Source organism: Drosophila elegans, unplaced genomic scaffold, assembly GCF_018152505.1.
Source record: "Drosophila elegans isolate 14027-0461.03 unplaced genomic scaffold, ASM1815250v1 contig_37, whole genome shotgun sequence".
Lineage (NCBI taxonomy): Eukaryota > Metazoa > Arthropoda > Insecta > Diptera > Drosophilidae > Drosophila > Drosophila elegans.
Genome location: NW_024545752.1, coordinates 883515 through 902856, shown reverse-complemented (window position 1 = coordinate 902856; position 19342 = coordinate 883515). Strand labels below are relative to the sequence as shown.

Genomic DNA, 19342 nt, shown 5'->3' with positions numbered 1-19342 from the left:
ATTTCGCTTCAGACTTGACCGAAATGGCTAAAATGGCAAAAGTAGCGAGAAGAATAACAAAAGTGATTTCTCGATATTTTTTTGTTTGCATTTATTTAAAATCGAAATCAGCAATGATTACATCTTTTGTATCTTACACTTCTATTTGGTTTTGAAAAATGAAGCATTTTTAATGTGCGTATTTAGATTCTCTAATCGACACTCAATCTCAACCGTATTCACAGATAATTTAGCTTCTTTTAAATGGCGATACGTTGGGTTAATAATCCTTGGTTTCCATTGCGTTTATTTTTGTTGGTATCGAAGAGGTATTAAATATTTATTATTATTATTGTTTTTTATCTGTAAAATAATCTAAAAAAAAGCAACGAGTAAAATACTGAACGCACGCAGTGTAGGTGAGCTAAGTGCCAAGAGAAGTACAGCAAAAACAAGGAAGGAAGCAAACTTCGGCAAGCCGAAGTTTATATACCCTTGCAGCTATTGCAAAAACTAAATATTCTTGAAAACATTAAAATTATCAATTACTTGCGTATATTTTTAAAAACATTGAAGCTATGGTGATTTGCAGCTTAATTATTCGATAGTTCTTATGGCAGCTTTTTGACATCGTTATCCGATTTTAATAAAATTAAAAGCGTTATTCTGAACTGTCAAATTAATTATAAGTAAAAACAATTTAAACAAGAAAGAAAGCAAACTTCGGCAAACCGAAGTTCATATACCCTTGCAGCTATTGCAAGAATTAAACATTTTTGAAAACATTAAAATTATGATTTACTTGCGTATATGTTTAAAAACATTGAAACTATGATGATTTGCAGCTCAATCATTAGATAGTTATTTTATATATTTTTATTATATCTATGGGAGATATATGCTATAGACGTCCGATTTTGATAAAATTTAAACCATAATTCTGAAATAATTAAACATTGCTATATGTCGAAGAAATAAACAAAAAATTAAAAAACAGAAAAGTTATAATTTTTTCATTAATTTTTCCGATTGTTCCCATGGGAGCTATATGCTATAGTCGTCCGATTTTGATGAAATTTAAACCCTAATTCTGAAATATTTAACCATTACTTTATCTCAAAGAACTAAACAAAAAATTAAAAAACAGCAAAGTTATAATTTTTTTTCATTTATTTTTCCACTTGTTCCTATGGGAGCTATATGATATAGTCATCCGACTTTGATGAAATTTAAACCGTAATTCTGAAATATTTAACCATTACTGAATGTCGAAGAACTAAACAAAAAATTAAAAAACAGCAAAGATATAATTTTTTTTTCATTTATTTTTCCGATTGTTCCTATGGGAGCTCGTTCCGACTTATATACTACCTGCAATAGAAAGACAACTTTTGGGAAAGTTTCATGCAGATAGCTTTTAAACTGAGAGACTAGTTTGCGTAGAAACGGACGGACAGACGGACGGACAGACGGACAGACGGACAGACTGACAGACGGACATGGCTAGATCGACTCTCCTAGTGATGCTGATCAAGAATATATATACTTTATAGGGTCGGAGATGTCTCCTTCACTGCGTTGCAAACTTCTGACTGAAATTATAATACCCTCTGCAAGCGTATAAAAAAAGAAAAATTACGAAATGGAAAGATTAAATTAAAAGCAAATAAATTTGTTATTTATTTTTATTGTTTCCATGAGAGCTATATGATATAGTTGTCTGACTTTGATAAATTTAAATCGTAATTCTGTAATAATTAACCATTGTTATATGTCGAAGAAGCTAAAAAACAGCAAAGTCATAATTTTTCATGCTATAGTCGTTCCGATTTACATACTACTTGCAATAGAAAGACAACTTGTAGGAAAGTTTCATGCAGAAAGCTTTAAAACTGAGAGACTAGTTTGCGTAGAAACGGACGGACAGACGGACGAACAGACGGACATGGCTAGATCAACTCTCCTAGTAATGCTAAGCCGATAACTAAGGGCAAGGAGCATATAAGCCTGATGCCGAAAGGCGTGTTTATGGGCCAAAGCGATTCACAAATAATTTTGATTGTTTTATTGCTAGTACTTGCAAATATTATTTCTTGGTTAGAATTTTCACTATCTTCTTTTACACGAATTCAAAAAGTTGAAAAACGGGCCAAAACACAATTAACAAAACGCCACAGATCAACTTTCAACTTTTATCACTCTATACCTGGTTGGTAATTGTTCTAGTTTTTCACAGAAAAAGTTGGTAAACAAATCGCGAACTCTACTGCGATCACGTCGGGATCACTATGAAAATTTTATACTAGTTTGTATTAACGAACGCAAAACTTGTGTGACTGCAGTACGATTGGGCTGATTTATTTGCGATAATAACTTTTGTAAAAGTTAGCGAAAATGCGACGATGAAAGTAGTCGATGGAGTTCAAATGATAACTAAATGTAATGTTCCAATAATTTCTCTTAGAACCTAACCTATGCTAAGGTGGCGAGAGACGGGTCGAATTCGCAAGAGCGAACGGATGAAAGCTTTATTGGCTCCCGCCTTACAACTAGCGACTTCAATTTAAATAAAAGCGCCAAGTGTGCAAACAACTTCTGTCATCGTAAGCAATACAGAAATGCGCAACAATTAAAGGATCACTTTTGGAGTCGATGGGTTAAAAAATATCTGCCGACCTTGGCTAGACGAACCAAATGGCAGAAGTCGAGACATCTTCTGGGATTCTTAAGCGTCTAGTATCAAAGCTAGCAGTTTTCCATAAGCTGGGTAAAACTGCATAGTCGTTTTACGGTGGGTGTGGTGTTGCTGGTTCGTTAGGATTCAGTTGTTGCAAATCCTCATCTTCAAATTATTAGCCCACTATCCATATTTTCTTAAGCAATGAATCTCGATTTCGCGTCACCCATCCCAAGAAAACAGTAAATGTGAGATTGACGGCACGACAACACCATTTTATAAATTTTTTCGTTTTTTTGTCAACTGTGTAGAAATTGATTATAGTCCTTGGTTAAATTAAACTAAACCTGAAAAGCAAAGAAGTTTTAATTCTATTTGATGTTGTTGATGTCTATTTGCCACATGGTGTGGCAACAGGTGCCCTTGCAATAAAAAAAATCTATCCACCTGAAGCTTTGATGGTGTCTGAGTATTAACGTGCGATCAAAATTATGGGAGCAAAATATATGAGTTCAACTACCGGAACAGATATATTTTAACTTGTTGTCTGTTCATATTTTGCTTATTATTATAAAAAAAAAAAACAGAAAGGAAGCTAGCTTCGGCAAGCTGAAGCTTTAATTTCGCTTCAGACTTGACCGAAATGGCTAAAATGGCAAAAGTAGCGAGAAGAATAACAAAAGTGATTTCTCGATATTTTTTTGTTTGCATTTATTTAAAATCGAAATCAGCAATGATTACATCTTTTGTATCTTACACTTCTATTTGGTTTTGAAAAATGAAGCATTTTTAATGTGCGTATTTAGATTCTCTAATCGACACTCAATCTCAACCGTATTCACAGATAATTTAGCTTCTTTTAAATGGCGATACGTTGGGTTAATAATCCTTGGTTTCCATTGCGTTTATTTTTGTTGGTATCGAAGAGGTATTAAATATTTATTATTATTATTGTTTTTTATCTGTAAAATAATCTAAAAAAAAGCAACGAGTAAAATACTGAACGCACGCAGTGTAGGTGAGCTAAGTGCCAAGAGAAGTACAGCAAAAACAAGGAAGGAAGCAAACTTCGGCAAGCCGAAGTTTATATACCCTTGCAGCTATTGCAAAAACTAAATATTCTTGAAGACATTAAAATTATCAATTACTTGCGTATATTTTTAAAAACATTGAAGCTATGGTGATTTGCAGCTTAATTATTCGATAGTTCTTATGGCAGCTTTTTGATATCGTTATCCGATTTTAATAAAATTAAAAGCGTTATTCTGAACTGTCAAATTAATTATAAGTAAAAACAATTTAAACAAGAAAGAAAGCAAACTTCGGCAAGCCGAAGTTCATATACCCTTGCAGCTATTGCATGAATTAAATACTTTTGAAAACATTTAAATTATGATTTACTTGAGTATATGCTGAAAAACATTGAAACTATGATGATTTGCAGCTCAATCATTAGATAGTTATTTTATATATTTTTATTATATCTATGGGAGCTATATGCTATAGACGTCCGATTTGGATAAAATTTAAGCCATAATTCTGAAATAATTAAACATTGCTATATGTCGAAGAAATAAACAAAAAATTAAAAAACAGTAAAGTTATAATTTTTTTTCATTAATTTTTCCGATTGTTCCTATGGGAGATTTATGCTATAGTCGTCCAATCCGGCTCGTTCCGACTTATATACTACCTGCAATAGAAAGACAACTTTTGGGAAAGTTTCATGCAGATAGCTTTAAAACTGAGAGACTAGTTTGCATATAAACGGACGGACAGACGGACGGACAGACGGACGGACAGACGGACATGGCTAGATCGACTCTACTAGTGATGCTGATCAAGAATATATATACTTTATAGGGTCGGAAACGTCTCCTATACTACGTTGCAAACTTCTGACTGAAATTATAATACCCTCTGCAAGGGTATATATATATTTTATATTGTTATTTCTTATTCCCTAGTTTACACAATTGTTATTAGTACCGAACTTAATTTTCACTGCTCGCGATATTTACATAAGTTGTCGACCGATCAATTCGGATTAAAAAACTGGCCGACTGACTTTGGTTCAATAATCCATAATCAAACCTCGGATTAAGAGATTTATCTCAAAAATCTGAATAAGAGAATCATCCAAGAGAGTCGGAGAATAGGATGATAAAATTTGTCAATTAAATTTGAAATTTTTGGGGATCTGGTGTTTACAATATCGGCTTGGATGTTTAAAGAATCTGTTTGAAGCGGAGAGTGTGAAACTGATCTGGGTGGGAATCCATTGGAGGCGTTGTTTAAAGAATGGAAAAAAACCCTTGGCTCAAAGTTGTTTATAAATTGGGCAAGGGCTTTTAACTAATGTGTCATACTTGCACACTACAGTAGGTTTTGGTCATATTTTATGAGTTATTATTATTTATTTACTTAACAGGTATTTTGTATTTAAATTTAAATTTGGTAACTATGAAACACATTTATTAAGCTCTGTCAAATTTTTTTAGTTGGCTCCCAGCTCCTGAAAAATTAAAGCATTAAGCTTCAGTTAATCTTAAATATTCGGAAGGTTTAACTGTTTCCGGATGGATGTTTCTGGCAAACAGATTCTTTTGCTTTGACTAATTTATTTCTCAAGATCAGACCGTCATACGTATGCCTTGAAATTAATTCATTTACATTTGAAAACTTAAAATTATTCAAGTTATTAAACCAATCGAACCGTAATTGCAAAACGTAATTCATTCGTTTTATGGCCCTCGTTGGTTAGTGCATCTTAAATTGAAAATTTTTATTTGTAGGGAAAGTCTCATGGTACATAAAATATTTTGGCACAACACTATAATTTTTTTCCATTTACGTTTTTTTTTTTTAATTTAAGTTTGAACGCAATATAAATGTATGGAATCAATAGGTGTTTAAACGGAATCCCATTTTAGCTAAAGAAGATTCATCGATAAAACAGTTTAGATTATAAAATGTTCTATAGTATTATATTATTCTTGCAACAAATCTTTTCAGCACAGCGGTTGTGTTGCGGGTAGTTCTGAACAAGCGGCTCGATCGTGCAAAGACTATACACAGACGTTGGCGAACGAATGGTTGCCGACAGTTTGATGTGGCGGCGTTGGTTCGAGCGTGGTGCTCATTTGTGGTCGTCGGTAGTCGGGCGGTTATAGATAGCTCGGGTCGCGTGGACGTCAGATGGCAACAGGTTCGAACTATTACAGAGTAGAGAATTAAGTGTTTCGATCGGCTCGAAGACATTAGAACGTCTATACAGTGGACTATACGTTCGATGGCCAAGAACTATAGAATAATAGCTAATAGTATTTTTCCCACTCGCACAGAGGGCAGCTGCTTAGCATGAAAATAGGGCAATTCAGCATTGATAAATGGAATATCTATTATCAGTTTGGCTTTCATTTGTATTAGGCGGCGAACTGTAGAGCTCAGGGCGGCCGCTTAGCCAGGGAGGTACTTATTCGAAATAATACGTATTAGATATACATTAACATGTATTAGGCGGTGCACTGTAACACACAAGACACAGCATGCTAGGTGATAAAAATAGAAAAGAAGAAGAGACAAGACAATAACAACAATTAACTGTAATATATTTTGGGTACAAAAAATAGATAAAAAAAGATTATATTTATAATACTAATAAAACAAAAATAATAATTTGGATGAAATCCATTGTTGCTAAATCAATGTAAAAGAAGAGTTACTTATTCTGATAAATTGAAGAACTCCAAGTCACCACACGGAAACTCGTGGAGCCACGACACAATAACGAATAATCAATCAATTAAACACACATTCTAAAACTAAGTACACATTTATATATATTTGAGTACACTACTAATATAAAAAGCAAGCATATACAATAAGAGGGAGTTACGAGACAAAGTAAAAGTAGATAAAGATAATTCCAGCAACAATTAAGTCCAGAAGTAATGACAGGAGGGAAGGCCTACAGCGATGGCAACGACAAGGGTCCAGGTACGAAGGAGTATCCGGAAATCTAGATGGATTTATAGGAGCAATAGAACAGGTGTAAGGCCTAAGCACTAAAAGCACTTAGGGCTGTTAAAAGCAAGGTTGTAGGAGCAGCATACATAGTTTCAGACTTAGACGCGTCAGAGCTAAATTGGGACCCGATAAAAAAATATTAATAACTCATTTCAAAGACAAGAGGAATTGACACATATAAAGGAGAAGAAGTTAAAGTTAGACGCCTTGTACACCAAGGTTATGACCCTAAAGAAAGCTCTTCTGAGTCTGGCCAAGCCCAGCGAGCAGGACATGCTGATGAGGAGAGGAAAGACCAAGTGGCTGGCTGAGTCACAGGACAAAGAAATTAAAGAAATTCCGAAATAGGAGCAGAAAGAGATAGATAGCCCAAAAACGGAAAGGCAAATAGGTTTGCGATGCCGAATATGAATGGATGGTCAGGATTCGGATTTCCGTATCAGATGATGGGCAACTTAATCACGACGGATAATCAGGCAGAGACAATTCAATTCAATTATTCAAGATCATAACGCAATTATCAGCAGAACTAAAAAAAAAACAAACGCAGAGAGCAAGACCACATAGAAATTCAGGCACCGAGAGACACAGAAGACAGCGGTCAATCAGGATTGACCAGGAACTCTAACTGCTCGGTACAATCTCATAATTCAAACAATTCCAGTTAGTCAAATAACCCAACCAATTTGAAATGATCATACAATTCGACTAATAATTCGGATAGGGGCGGAAACAGACCATAATATCCAAAAAAAGGACGAAAATTGTTCACAGCTAGCCTCGAACAATCAACAGGATATCAAGGGACTAAGAAAGGTCACTCTACCCTGCCTTATTTGTTCAGACTTACTCCAGGAAAGACAATAAAAATGCTTATTGATAAGTAATTCGACCTTAACTGTCATAACCACAATTGTGAAGAAATTACAAGACACAATCTCGCGACTTCTTAAAGGAAGCATTTTCACCAATGCTCAAGAATCTGGGAGGAGTAGGTGTTCAGAAGAACACAAAGTAACATAAAGTATAAAATTCTATGAGCTGTCAAGTTAATCGATCTAGAGCCATAATTTATGATCTGTTACTTAAACAAGACAAGGGTGCAGTATCTAGCCCTTGTAATCTAAAAGTGCAGGCCACTTGAGCTACCAAATATTTTGTTGAGCTTTGTTGCACTATAAACAGTATAATCAAGTGGCCCAACGAAACCAAGCGCGAGCTTAGACATGGGGGCCCTATTAGCATAGTTTGCAGCTATCGAGCTCGCGAGGAAAACAAAATTAGCATGAAGTAGAAACATATTAATTGTTAGGCGGCTCGAGGTCAATATGTTGAAAAAATAACACAATTTTAATATTGGTTATTTGTCGATATATTCAGGACAACTATAAATTACTAACAACTATTTTAATATTCTTTTTCTCTCCCTAGTAAATGTCTATACAAATGAGCGCTATTGTGTCCGTTTTGAAGATCATCTGTAGTCTGTAGGTGTTTTTATGATACGTAGCATTGCTATGGTAAATCGTTTGGCATATTGTTATTCTTGTGTTAACATACTCGCGTCTTCGAAGTTCGGAGAGTGATTGGCACAGTGGGACATGAGTGCTGTTTCTGGCGCGTTCGTATGGTGTCTAGCTTTGAAGTCCGATTATTGCTATGCTAGTTTATTTCTTAGTTTTCGATTTTGTTGTTCCTTCTTGTTGCATACTTCGTTGTTGTTGCCGTTGCATTGTTGTATTTTTCTCTGCCGCTGTTGCTGTTTCTGCTGACGTTCTTTCATATTATTGGTTGCTGCTCTAAGTCGCCGTTGTAATTGTAATTGGCCGGCGCATTTTAATTATTGTTTTTATTGTATGCACTTAGTTGAGTGCGATCAACTTTGGAAATAGGCTGTTCTGCATTCCCACGATCGCTGACCAAAAGGTGCAGGCTCAGCGCACGTGACTAAGTTCATTTAAGCTTTATGTTGGTGCGAGTACTCCACTCGAGCTAAAAGCTTATTCACATACAACTGCTTCCATAACGTGCACATAATTACTGATTAGAGACTAATGCAAACAAATGGCGCTCGAATGACGATATTGAACAAATACTTCTCCTTGTTCCTCGTCCTGTCTCGGTCGTCATTAATGTAGCAGCTAACTGGCTACTTTTCGTCAACCATGGGACAATTGATAATTCTCTGAATCTCGTGTTGTGTTTTGATGTTATTTCGCTGTATTTGCGAAATACATGTGGTTTATTCAATCTTCTAGTTGTTATGTTGTTGTTGTTAGCGTAATAGATAAAAGCAAAGTGAGCTGCGCAGAATGTTATGCGTGGCGCAGTGTTGGTAAAAAGTTAAATGCAACCGTGTGTGGTTGGTACGTAATTTCACTTACGTTAAATTCAAATTCAGAACATATAATTATAACAATAGATCTTCGTTTTGGTCGCTGGTTTTGGGGTACGAGTGTTCGGTTCAACAGAATCAGTGAATCGGTCTCTCAGTAACAATTCCGTGAGATTCTTGTAATAAGTATAACAAGTGCTCACAAAAAGTAGTTTTTCTTGAGAAGAGGCTTGATCAAGACCATATGTAGGATAAGAAAAAAATACATCTTAAGTACATTGCATTTTTTTTTTGTAAGAATTCAGCTTAACAATTAGCATTATCAAAGAATTTAAGTTTTTTGAATTTAAAGAGCTCACATGAAACGGAACTGATCTTCGCTGGCATACAAACATAAAAACAATTTTGTCGAAACTAACCGATCAAAGTAGTCCATGAAAGATTAAGCCAACGAAAACACAACATGGTCTAGGTAACTATAAAAGCTAAAGGTTTGGAATTTGAGATTCATTCTAGTAATTCTTACGCAGTGCAATTTGTATTCTAAACGTGGACACGCCCACTCTAACCCACCCACAAATCGCGAAAGTCTTTATTGCCATTCTGAGACTTGTTAGAATATCACTATTGACGACAGTACATGAGTTAAAAGATTGATTAGGATTTGGTTATAAAAAAATAAATCAATCTTCGCTTTATTGAGTTGGATTAACAACTAATTTACTTAAGTTAAGCAACTGTTGATTATAGGTACGCATCGCTCCATCGCTGCCACAGTCTCTGTCGCTGTTGCTGTTTCTGCTGACGTTCTTTGATGTTATTGGTTGCCGTCGCCGTTGGCCAAACTGAATTGTAATTGTCCGGTGAATTTTAAATATTGTTTTTATTGTATGCACTTAGTTGAGTTCGATCAACTTTGGAAATTGGTTGTTCTGCATTCCCACGAACGCTGACCAAAAGGTTCAAGCTCAGCGCACGTGGCTAAGTTCTTTTGAACTTTATTAGGGCATTGTGCTGTTGTCTGTTATGCAATCAATGCTTACTCTTTTCTTCTGTTTGGGAATTTGTATTATTTTGGGTGTAAACTCTTCCCTCCTTAAACGCGACTGTCCTCGGTCGCAACGTAGTAGAGTACAGGTGCGGAATGCTGGGGGCTTTTCTTGCGTTTCTGGCACGGAAACTGATGCACTTTTCATTGACCTACGTCTTCGTAGGTGTTCCGTGATCGATCCTATTATAAGTAGTAGTAGGATGATTTCGGATCCGTAGCTAACGGAAGATTCTATGGTTGCATTGTTTTTTAATTCTTCCTGCGCTTTTGTGTTGTTAATATTGAGTTCCTTGACCATTTGTAGCTAGAGAACTTCCTCTAACTTCGACTTTTCTCCCAATCGATAAAATAATGGAGGTTCTGATTCGATCACATAGATTTCGCCTGACTTGAAGGTTGTTTCGCCAGTGGTTACCGTCATATTACGGTATTGTATTATGAAAGAGCCTTGCAGTTGTAAAAGTTTTTTATCTAGCGAGACTGGTCCATTGAAGTCGTTCAACAGAATGGTGCCTGGCAGTATTTCTTCGAAAACCGGTATGTTTTCTCAAAGTATTCTGGTATTCTGGTTCTCAAAGGTTCAGTGTGTTAATGGTTGGGGGACTTATAATGTAAATAGGTCGTTGCCATTTGTGGCTAATTAAACTCGAGCAAATTAGACTAATTCTTCAATGTTAAAAAAGAAGTTATTTTCATTTTTAGATATTTCTTCCACTGCTTTGATTTCTGCGTTCGTAAAAACAAATGAATTTTTTTGGGCTAGATTTGGCCCAAGTAATTGCCTATATTATGGTGGCTATATCTTCTTTTAATAATTGAATTTTAAACTTTAAAATATTTGGTTTCTGATTAACGAGCTCTAGGTAACTTTCAACATTGCATTAGTAGCATAAGTAGGTTGGTTAATTTTTTGATTAATTAATCTGTTAATTACTACTTGTCTGTTGTTGTTTTCTAACTGCTCATTTATTTTATCTTCTAAGATCTGATAGTCGTGATGGTCTGGTGATCCCGCCAACCATTTCCATGCAGTACCTATTGCTTCTATTGCCGTATGGAGTGTGCGTAAATCCGTTTGGATCTGTTTTAACTCATAAGAAAGATATGGGTGTAATGGATGAGATGAGGTGAGTGAATGAAATGATTCTTCTAACTTCGCCAGAGTTTCGTCATAGCTTTGTATATTAAAGATGTTGATGATTTTAAACTTTCCGTCTTGTTTAGCCGCTAATCCGGTTTCGAGTGAGATGATTTGTGAATTGGAATAGTCGAGGACTGTAGTTATCCCCAAGCATGTTAGCAAAAATAATTTGAAAAATTATGTTCTTATATTATTTTTATGAATGATTTTTCCGGTTTGTGTTTTAAAGGTGGCCGTTTTATTTCCCGCTACCTTCTTGCCTTGTATCTAGCTATAAGTTAGTTCTTAATTGTGGTATTCGAGGTCGGCAGTTTGTTTATTTTTAATTTTCTTGTTTCTTTCCTCTCGTATCGTTTTCTGTCTTCTGCTGAACTGGAGATTGTGCTTGTGAAAAATATGTTTATGCGTCTTTCTTTTGTTACAGAATGTATCCATTTATTATATTCCCAAACTGCTTTAAAGATTAAATCCTCAAATGATATGCTCCCGTTGTCTTTTTTGAGACACCGCATGATTTCAGCAAGGGTTACATGAAACCTTTGTCCGTTACTTTTCGATGCGTACGGAGCAGTGTTGTGTACCGATATTTTGAGTTCATCTTCTAACATAAACTTTATTGCTGCTGAGCCAAATGATCGTTCGTTGTCCATTATTATCCATTTCGGCATACCGAACGCAATTAGCATTTCCCTCAACGGATTTTTAATACCTTCAGATGCTCTTGACTCAAAAATTTTTTGTTGAACATATTTTGAAAATTTGTCAATTCCCGTTAAGACACTATGTTTTTCGGTAATAAAAATATATTTGCGAACTATTTCTCCTGGGTAATTAGGAATAGAGGTCGGTTGGATTTCCTCTTTTGGGGGGTGTCTATCATATTTTGATTCTTTACAAGTTTGACAGGCTTGAACTATTGCTTGGATTTTCTTGGTAAGTTGTGGAAAAATAGAATTCTTCAAAATTTGTAATTTGTTCTCTTTTGCATTTTTATCGGTTCGTTTATGTTCGAGTGTAATTATTTCGTTTTGTTGGGACTCCGAAGTTACGTCGTCTATTTCGTTTTGAGTAAACCTTACCTTGTATGATTTAAAATAGGTAGGGTAAATGTTTTGAATTTTTCCCATTACCTCTTCGGATGTAATGATTCCGTTTATAAGCGTAGGGTTAAGTCTACTAGTTAAAATTGCAATAAATTTTTCTTCTGTGTAAGATTTTTGTTTAATTATGTGTCTGTGGTATGTTGGGTATGGCATTTCGAAACTATAGGAATCTGTATAGGCAGTCAGTAGAAATAATTGGTTTTTAAAGCTTTCCTAGCTATGGGCTGATGCTGAGCAGCTGATTGAATAAATTTTTGCGGGGCCCGGGACAACGTGTCTGCTACCACATTAGCTACTCCGGGTACAACCTGATCTCGTGGTTATACTCGCCAATGAGGTCTCTCTAGCGATTAAGCTTAGCGTTATGATTAGTTGATAGCAGTTCTGCTTGACTTGGTCTTAGATATACGGCCTTCTTCCCTTCTTAGAAGAATGGTTAGGGGTTTTGCTATCTTTTATGAACCGCCAATAATAACCTGTCATGCCCAAAAAGGAACGGAGATTTTTTAATATTTTTGAAACTGGAAATTTTGACGTGGTAAAAGCTGTATTAAAAATACGGGTAATATAACAAATTAGTTTTGGGAGCAACATTTTTATAAATTTGGGGCTAACATTATCTAGACCTTCTGGATTTGATTTTACTTTAAGTATACATTCAAGGACATCACATGGCCGTACACACATAAAGCTAAAAATAATATCACAGGATGTTGTTGAGTTCAGGTACAAATTATGTGTAGGAATAACGGAAGGAACCTCTGAAAATTTCTTATTAAGGGCGTCTACATCAAGTTCCGATTTCCTATGCCTAGGTTTCTCAAATCCTTCCAAACTTGACCAGGAGTCTCTGCATTGGCAAATTTATCAACTACGTTTGGAGGAAGAGATCGAGTTTGTGACTAAGTTTCTCAGTTGTTTAAAAATTATGTGCAGGCTTTCAGTTTTATATCTTTTCCAGCATTTGTAGGCATTATCCCGCAGGCAAATTTGCTTTTTAATTTCCAAATTAAACCATGGCTGTACGGCAGGTTTTTGTGTTTTTGTTCTTAACGGAACACAGTGTTCAAATAACCGTCGAATGTTGGAATTAAATAATAGAAGTTGATCCTGTGGCGAAGTCAAGTCATAAATATTTGTCCAGTCATAATTGTCAAATTCAGTTAGTAGGTTGTTGAGATTGATTGATTTATAGTCCCTATATTTAAAAAATCGTGTTGAATTGTCAGAAATAAAATCATATGTCATAATTATCAAGTCATGTTTAGAGAACGCTGGCACACACAGCTGGTCACAGAGAAGGATTTTTGACGGTTCACTAACAAAGAAAACAAAGAAAGCGTAGGTAGTTGGCAGTTTACCAAGCTTAGGCCAAGAGAGTTAAAGTCATTTTGTACACTTGTTCTCTGATCCTATTGCTATTAAGATCTCCAGCCAGGATTACGTGTTCGTACGCCACAGATATGTCTGATACGGACTCTAAGAGATCAGTATATTCGGTCATTTGATGGGGTCTATAAATACAACAGATTAACATTTTTGATTTGGAACTAGGATCTACGACTTCCAGAAACAAATATTCAACTCTACCTTCGATCGGGTTTGATTTAAAAAGCTTCGAAGTGTATTTGTTGCTTACAAAAATCGCCACACCACCTGCGTGTTCTAATCTGTCTGACCTATGCAACACGTAGCCATCAAATTCAAAAGGGACGTCACTGTAGCCACTTACAAACCATGTTTCTGAAACACACATTATATCAACATTTGATCCTACAAAAAGTTCCCTAAACTTATCCATTTTTCTGACCAAGCTTTGAGCATTTATGTGGACAATCTTCAGACCAACTTTTTGTTTACACAGAATTCTCAGCAGACTGCTCGCTGTTGCGTTATTTGTACTGACTTGCATTATAATAAGGTAAGGTAAATTGGGAAACGCACATATGAATTGAGAAAGCACAAGCTAGATTTGAACGAAAAAAGATTACCACTAGAAAACCTAAATTACTCTAAAAACAATAAAAATAAAGAGATCAGCTGCATAAGAGATGTTATTTACGAAAGCTATTTTGGCAGCACGAGGGGTAACTTCGACAACCTGTGCTCTTGATCCAGAGAGGGCGAGAGCAGACTCAGCAGCTGGATAACGTAAATGTCCTCTCTCCCACTGCACTTCATGTGCACAATCCCACGGCGCGTAAAAACAGCAGGAAGAGATTTCTGCTTTATGCATGGCTTCTTTAAATATGAGGAAATTATCTCTCGTGAGCTGCTCGTTAACATAGAGAGCGGCCGTCGAGTCAAAGCCCAACAGGTATATGCTCAGTTGCTGTTTTGTTGTGCGTCGGAAGTCAGCCAGTGCGCGAAGAAGTGAAACTTTTTCCCTCGTAGTTTCCAATTTTATCAGAATTGGCGGGTCGACCAGTGAATTTTGCGATTTTCGGACCCTAAAAATGTCGCGGACTCTCGGAGCCCTAACAAGGTTTGACGCGAAGCAGAGCTTGTTAGTCTTAGTTTCTCTACGTCAACAAAAGGAACGCCATGCATACGCACTGCGCACGCCTCGCTTTCGGCACGCTGTGCGTCAAGCTTACCTTGCACCGTGCCAATTTGGGATTTTAGGGAGCGCAGCTCCTCAACCTCCTGCTCCAGCTGCAACATGCGATCGGCCATCTGCTTCATCTCCGTGGTGACGCCCAAGAGCCGTTCTAGCAGCACCTTAAGCATCCTCTCCTCGACCTCACGGATGGTGGACTTAATCAGCTGGGCTATTTCATCAAAACGGCTATTCATTGCCGCGATAAACATTGGTGAGGCAGTGTCATAGGCAGCGTCAGAGGGGCGCCCGCGCTTAGAGCCAGAGGTTTCTTTCAAGCGTTTTCCCTCTGTCAAAACCATATTTTATTTTGTTTTTATTCTTTGTTGAGTTGGTGTTGTGTGGTGACGAGAGTTTTTCAATTGAGTGTTTTATGTGTCGAGTGTTTTGTCTCTGTGCTCTTGTATTATGTTATGCACTGTTTCTTAAATGATTTGTTGTTGCACTTAAAATTGTGGATTTATTAGGAAGCGATTTTTGTAGCTTAGAACCGATTTATTTCGGGCAAAATTAACTTTTATGTGTTGTACTCTTATTTATGCTGCTGTAGTAAGCAGTTTTTAGTTTTTTTTAAAGCCGTGTTTAAGGTATTTTCGGAGCTTCACAAAAGTGCTTCTATTCGATTCGATAACAATATTATCTTTCAATTCTTCTATTTTGACTTTTTGTCTGTTTTGAGTTTGGAGTGTGCGTAAACCCGTTTGGATCTGTTTTAGTTCATAGGAAAGATATGGGTGTAATGAATGAGATGAGCTGAGTGAATGAAATGATTCTTCTAACTTCGCCAGAGTTTCTTCATAGCTTTGTAGGTTAAAGATGTGGATGATTTTAAATGTTCCGTTTTGCTTAGCCGCTAATCCGGTTTCGAGTGAGATGATTTGTAAATTGGAATAGTTGAGGACTGTAGTTATTACCAAGCATGTTGGTAAAAATAATCGCTATGGGCTGATGCTGAAGAGCTGATTGAATTAATTTCTGTGGGGGCCCGGGACAACGCGTCCGCTACCACATTAGCTACTCCGGTCTTGTATCTGATCTCGTGGATATACTCGCCAATGAGGTCTCTCCAGCGTTTAAGCTTAGCGTTATGGTTATTTGCGCTATTCGAAAAACTCAAGGGTTGGTGATCCGCATATATAATTTTAAATACCCGTAAAGATAATGTCTTAAACTTTGGAGTGCACAAACGATTGCGAGCATCTCTCTTTCGTTCTTAAGTTTTTGACAGGGTGCGCGAAATAAACGTTATTGGCCTATGTTTTTGTTCCAATACTGCGCCTATTGCGTAACTTAAGGCGTCAGTAGTCAATTGAAATTTTTTCCCGAAATCTGGATAGGCAAGGGTAACCTACCTGGAGACGAAAGTATTTTAAGTTTCTCGAATGCTGTAATCACGTCTCTGCTCAATTTGATAGCAGTTCTGCTTGACTTGGTCTCAGATATACGGACTTCTTCGCTTCTTAGAAAAATGGTTAGGGGTTTTGCTAGTTTCGCGTAATCTTTTATTAGCCGCCTTCAATAACCTGTCATGCCCGAAAAGGAGCGGAGATCTTTTAATGTTTTAGGAACAGGAAATTTTGTGATCGCTTTTATTTTATCTATGCTGGTTTTTACTCTGTTTTCTAATATTGTGTCCTTCGTTTTTGAAAAAATGGCATTTCTCTATTTGAACCCTCATATTTGCGTTTTGTAGCGTTGAAAATACTCTTTCCAAATTTTTGCCGTGCTCCACTTCGTTTTTGCTAAAGACTATAATATCATCAACGTACACATAGAAAATTTTCCCTATGTAATGATGGCGAATTTTTCAAACCGAATGGGAGTCTTATAAATTTATATTTTCCGCCATTTACAGCGAATGCAGTTTTTATCTATGTCTGTATCTTTCAATGGTATTTGGTAAAAACCAGTCTTAGGATCTATTAGCGAAAAAAAATTGTTGTCCCCAAGCTGTGCAATAATTTCTCCAATTTCGGGAATGGGATACCGGTCTGAGATAGTAACTTCATTAAGTTTCTTATAATCAATTACTAATCTGTTCTTTTTTTCTCGGACTGACCGGACTTTTTCGGAACTACCCAGACTGGTGCATGATATGGTGATCTTAAAAGTCTTATAATACCATCTCTTAGCATCTAAGCAATTTGTTTGAGTGATATTGGGTATGGGTAACGTTTTTCGTAAACTGAAGAATCTGATTAAGTTCTGATCTCACCTACTTCTTTAGTTGTGTATGCTAACTTTGAATCGGGATCTGTACGAGGAGTTTTATTATTGATTTTTGTGACTCGGTCATATGGCTGACTTGCGGTCCAATTATATTTACTGCTTGTGTCGCTAGTTGCTGAATTTTGCGTTTATTTCCAAGAATTAATATATCATTTTTTACATCTATTATTGCTTTTAGGCTTTTCTTTGTGTCATTACCCAAACTACCAAGGAATGTTTTCAGTGTGTTTAGTAAAAATAATTTCTTGTGTGCATACGAAATATCATCGAGCTTAAGTATTGCGTGTTGTCTTATTTTAGTGTTACCAACAAAATAAAGTTCTGACATATCTATGTATTCTTGTTGTTCGGTATTGCTTTGCCATACATATTCTTCCTAAAGTTCGCTTACGTTATTTTCTTCTACCAACTGATAATACTCTTGTTCTGAACTAGATGCAGCTTCCTCTGAATTTTGCTGCGCGGTACTTTCTGTCTCTGGTTGAATATGGAACTGTCTTGGCATCTTGTTATTATTTGGGACATTAGCGGTGCTGAGAGGTCTTTTACCTGCATAATCGTTATTTGCTGATTTGTTCATATAATTTATATGACGCGATCGAACTGACTGATCGACGTCCATAAGTACCGGTTTCGGTTGTGGTCGTGGCGGAAGTTTTGGTGTGCTTAAGGGTGCTACTGCATCGGCTTGGTTTGTATAAAGTTGACTATAAGATTGGAACTGATTAGTTTGGTTAATTGGGGTTTTTGTATTTGGCTTGGATTATGGTAGAGATGCGGATGGAAATTTTGTTTGACGTCTACCATCCAATATGGTTGTCGAGGTTTAAGTGGTAGCATTTGTGCCCTCCCTAAATATGGCGTTTTTGGTGTCTGTTTATTCCTAGCATTTTGGTTCTCTAGCAGACCGCATAAATGTAGAGCATGCGTGGTTATATTTGTCTATAGTATTGTTACCTTGACTAAGAGCATAGAGTTGATATTCTGAGACCTTTAAGTCGCTCTTGTCGGCGAAATGCGCTGTTAAACATTTTGAAATAATCTAGGGGGGTATTATATGACTTTAGTACTGCGTCCGCTTGACCAGTAATTTTGTTACGGATTGCTAAAAGAATTCCATAAAATTTTGGTGAACCAATTCTGTTTTCGGATCTTTTTAACACCCCATCGACACTTTTCCAACTTTTGTTTCCTGAAAAGTCTCTTAGTGTGCGAACAATGTCTGGTAATTTATCAAACTCAATAAGATTGTGCGTTAATTCTCTTTTAATTGTTTGATATGTATATTTGACAAACTCTTTATTTGGATTAAGTGTTTCTTTTACTAGGTTACTGAGATTTGTCTCTAAAACTATTTTTATTTTTTCCTCAATGTCCCTCTCGGTCATGATTCGTGTGTTTATTTGTGTGGTACTGGCTGATGAGGGTCCGGTAAGATTCGTGAGTCTGTCTGCCAAATATTGTTCGGTCATTTTGGGTATGGATATATGAGCAGTGAATTTAATATTTTTATTTAATTTTTAAATTTTAGGTATTCAGAATTCGGAAATTGTTTTCTAAGAATTAGGGTGTGGGAGTTTTTTATTATGGGGTGGATTTTTTTGTAATTATAGGGTGGTGATTTTTATTTTCCTTATATTTGAGGTATTTTTTAATTACTAAAATGTGTTCTAGAGAGAGCTTGAGAGTAATAGCCTGATTCCATTGCCGCATTAGTGGACTTTTTAAATGTGCCTGATTCCATTGGCGCATTAGCATTTAGTTAATGCTACTCCGACATGTGAGTGGCACGAACAGCTGATCTGGGCTTGTTTACTTTTGAATTTTGGCAAATCCAAAAGAAATTAATTAAAATTAATGAACATGAGTGAGTTTACTAAACTCTGTAATGCTCAGCAGGACATCCATATTGCGACCGAGACATTTGCCAACTTGAACGACAAAGAAGAGAAGCTGATTGCGTTGTTATGACGGGTTTGCAATGAAGGCCACCACAGTTTCTAAAAAAGGCAAGGATCCCCGTATATGTGGGAGTAATTTTATTCCAGAGATCCAGCAGTAATGCATTGTGGTACTGCGAGCAGAATTTGCAGCGTGCGCTCTAGGTTTCAGTCATTTTTATACGGAATAGATTTTATATTAAAAAAAATCAAAAATTGCGCCAACCTTGCTTATAAAAACAGCTGTTGTAGTGGTGGC

General features: G+C 36.3%; 1 protein-coding gene across 1 annotated transcript in view; it reads right to left on the bottom strand.

Moving 5' to 3' along the window:
- The window catches only part of LOC121467318, a 108931-nt gene extending 91179 nt beyond the window's left edge, over positions 1-17752 (bottom strand). The window contains exon 1 of the mRNA XM_041708702.1: positions 17693-17752. The gene's annotated coding sequence lies outside the window, so the exon portion shown is untranslated. The remainder of the gene's footprint in view (positions 1-17692) is intronic.
- Positions 17753-19342: the final 1590 nt, after the last annotated feature.